Source organism: Abramis brama (genome assembly GCF_963993115.1).
Source record: "Abramis brama genome assembly, chromosome: 4".
Lineage (NCBI taxonomy): Eukaryota > Metazoa > Chordata > Actinopteri > Cypriniformes > Leuciscidae > Abramis > Abramis brama.
In genome coordinates, this window is record NC_139966.1 from 13,968,961 (window position 1) to 13,972,242 (window position 3,282).

Below are 3,282 nucleotides of genomic sequence, written 5' to 3' on the forward strand. Positions count from 1 at the left end.
GAGTGTCTCCCTCAAAGCGTCTTCTCCGCCTGGTGGTCCCCACCTGTCCCTACTGAAAGCTTCCACCCTGTTCAGAAAGAGAGAAGGTATTTCAATTGAACGTTCCATATGCTGTTGGGAAGTTAAATCCTGTTACCTGGTTACAGTGTACAGTCAAGTGGAGTGTCTCCCTCAAAGCGTCTTCTCCGCCTGGTGGTCCCCACCTGTCCCCACTGAAAGCCTCCGCCCTGTTCAGAAGGAGAGAAGGTATCACTGTTGAGCGTCGCATCTTGTTGAACCATTGAACCCTGTTGTATTGTTGCAGGGCACAGTCAAAGTGAAGTGTCCTCTTGCCGGGTGGCCTTCCGTGCCCGTGTTGCAAATTGTTGCTGCTGTTCGGAAGGAAGGAGAATAGCCGCGGCACGTGGCTCAATCAAAGTGTCGTCTTACTGTCCACGGTCCCCTCCTGGCCCGGCCTGCTCGCCACCTGCGCCCCTGCGACCCGTCTGAATTGAGGATCCCCCGTCCTCTGGATACTTACCTCTGGGCAGCCTCCGGCACTCGTTCCATCCTCACCACGAGTATTTACCTGGTTTCAGTCCGAATGGGGTCCGAGTAGCCAAGACGTCCTTGTGAGCCCTGTAAAGAGTACTTACCCAGTGACCTATCTGGATGGTGTGTGTCCTCCTTGATTCCTCTCCGACGAGCCGCAGGGTGTTCACGAACGTCCATCTCGCTCCGGTCCAGGGGCCCATCGAATTGCTTCTGGCGACAAGAAGGAAGATTTTAATTAGGACTTTTCAAATTATCTGCTTTTAACTCAATAAAGAAATTGTTATTCCTTTATCCTCTGTCTGCTGTTTTGGTTCCTTGACACGCTCCTCGAGGCGGTACCCGGTCTCCAGGGGTGGGTGCAGTCTGGCTTGGCCCACCCCGACCTGTGACACTTTCCTCACATTATCATAGAGCTCCTCCACTGATTCTGGAATCCCATTTGGCAGCAACAACTTTCTTGAATCTTCTGGACTCAGAATTACCAACAGCTTAGCAGATGCTTTTCCTGCCATAGTTGATAGAATTTCTGGGGGGAGGGGAATGGATAGAATTGATTAGTAATACATGTCCAAGATCTAACGCTTGTTTCCGCAAAAAATAAATAAAAGTAGTTGCGACTTTACTCACAATTCTGTCTTTTTTTTCTCAATTTCAAATTTACATCTGTCACGGTTCGTCGATCCGTGTGTTCATTTTGTGTATCTGTTGGTTGTTGTGGGTGTGGGGTCTGAGTGTGTAGTGCTTGTTTGTTGCTTAGTAACCAACTGATCACTTAATCAGCCCGCAGCTGCAGCTAGTTACTTCTGTTGTTAGCTGCCTATTTCTAGCGGGAGTGATTATTGCTTGGTGTCTGTTCGTCACTCTTGTTTGTGCTCTCTTACCCAGTTCCGGTGTCTGAGTTTCCTTACGGAGTTATTTCCTCAATCTCGTCTGTGTTTCCAGACTTCTGGAGATCATTTGGAGTTCTCTTCATCCAGTTCCAGTTTTGCATCCGTGCTGGGTTTATTCATATCACTCACCCTCTCCTGAGAATTTGTATCCTGGTCGCCCGCCTGCTATACCTGGGCTGCGTTCGAAACCGCATACTTCCCTACTATTTAGTATGGGAAAAAGAGTAGGCGAGCGAAAAAGTATGTACGAATCCAAAAGAGTAGGCAAGAATTACCTGGGTGACGTACTAATTATCGCGAGATTCGGACTTAAGTGCGTTCGAATATGCCTACTTTCCTACTATATACTAGGCGAAAACAGTACGTGAAGGAAGCAGTACTTTCGAAACATCAGTATTCATAAAAGAGTAGGCGAGAAGTTCCCGGATGGCTTACTGCTTCTGGCCAGATTTTCGAGTGCTCAACCGATGGATACTCTTCTATCCCAGGAGGCCACGCGAGAGGATACGTCATTATTAAACATCGCAGAGATCAGAGACGCGGGTGCTTTCAAATGTGAGTAAACACGGTTCCTTTTGTTAAAATTGCATGTGTTGAACTACTGTAGAGTAAACTGTTGAATTGTTGAAGGTGTAAAGACGTTACACAGTATAGTATGGTTGTGATTTTGCTGTAAAAACATGTTTTATTATGTAACATTATAGCTAACAGGGGAGCTCCAGTAAGGACACGTAAGTTATGTCTCTAAAGTGGATTTACATAAACCATAATACATCTTAAAGACGCTTATTTTAAATGTCTATTTACATATGACAGGAAAATCTTCAGTAAGTATTGCAGAAGAGCACATCACAACATGAAATAGACATCTGAGTGATGAATGTGTGCTATTATGTAGAACAAATCTAAAGTAACTAAACATAAGTTATCTATTTTATTTGTCCATTACTGTTGATAAATTGAGGAACATTTATGTTGGATAAAAAGTTAAAACAACCTCAACATGTAAATGTAGTGTTGAGCTCATAAATCACAGAGGTAATGTGAATCTCGTCTGGATGTTACAGGGTCAGATGAACAGATGTGTGTTTATCCAGTGGAGAGTGGCTCATGAAGCTGAATGCTGCCATCAAAGGCTTTGAGTGAGTATACTACAGAAATGAATAACAACAACTATTTAAATATTAAGTTGTTTATTTTAATTATTGTAATTTCAAACAGAGCTATTACAGCACACTTCTGATTCTTGATTTCTGTGCATTTGCTGCAGATCTTTTGTGGTGGAGCAGGACCTGCAAGGGAAGATGCATTTGTGAAAAAAAAGCGTTTTTGTCTTCTAAATAATACTGAAATCAAATGACATTGTGCGGTTGAAATGACTGCTTTTGTGTTATGTTTGTGCATTTTTGTAGGATCTGAAATGTCAGCAGGCTGGTGTGAGCGCTGAGGATGAAGAGCCCCGAGGTGAATCCTGGAGATGGTGCCATGGATGAGACCCTCCATCACTCCACCTGTCCTTACGAGACCCTCCATCACTCCACCTGTCCTTACGAGACCCTCCATCACTCCACCTGTCCTTATTGGCTCAGATTGTGAAGCACAGCGCAGCACGCAACAACCTCAGGCACAAAGGAAAGGCTCACCTCTGGTGGTCAGCTGATTCATCAGAATAAAGCCGCAGAATGGGAACCGCTGTGTTGAGACGGCAGAAGGATGTGGGGTTCAGCGCCTGTAGCCTACATACATGATTGTAGTTTGAATAAAGCTTTGTTTCATGTGTTGACTTGCATTTGTTTATTGTGTGATGGTGACTTTCATTCATTCTTTTACTAATTTATTAATATTTCTCATTGTTGTC

General features: G+C 44.4%; 1 long non-coding RNA gene across 1 annotated transcript; it reads left to right on the forward strand.

The window, feature by feature from the left end:
• Window positions 1-1,958: 1,958 nt before the first annotated feature.
• On the forward strand, window positions 1,959-2,951 carry LOC311081896. The gene is made up of 3 exons (XR_014606048.1): window positions 1,959-1,979; window positions 2,492-2,566; window positions 2,837-2,951. It is a non-coding gene; the product is annotated as an uncharacterized lncRNA (long non-coding RNA).
• Window positions 2,952-3,282: the final 331 nt, after the last annotated feature.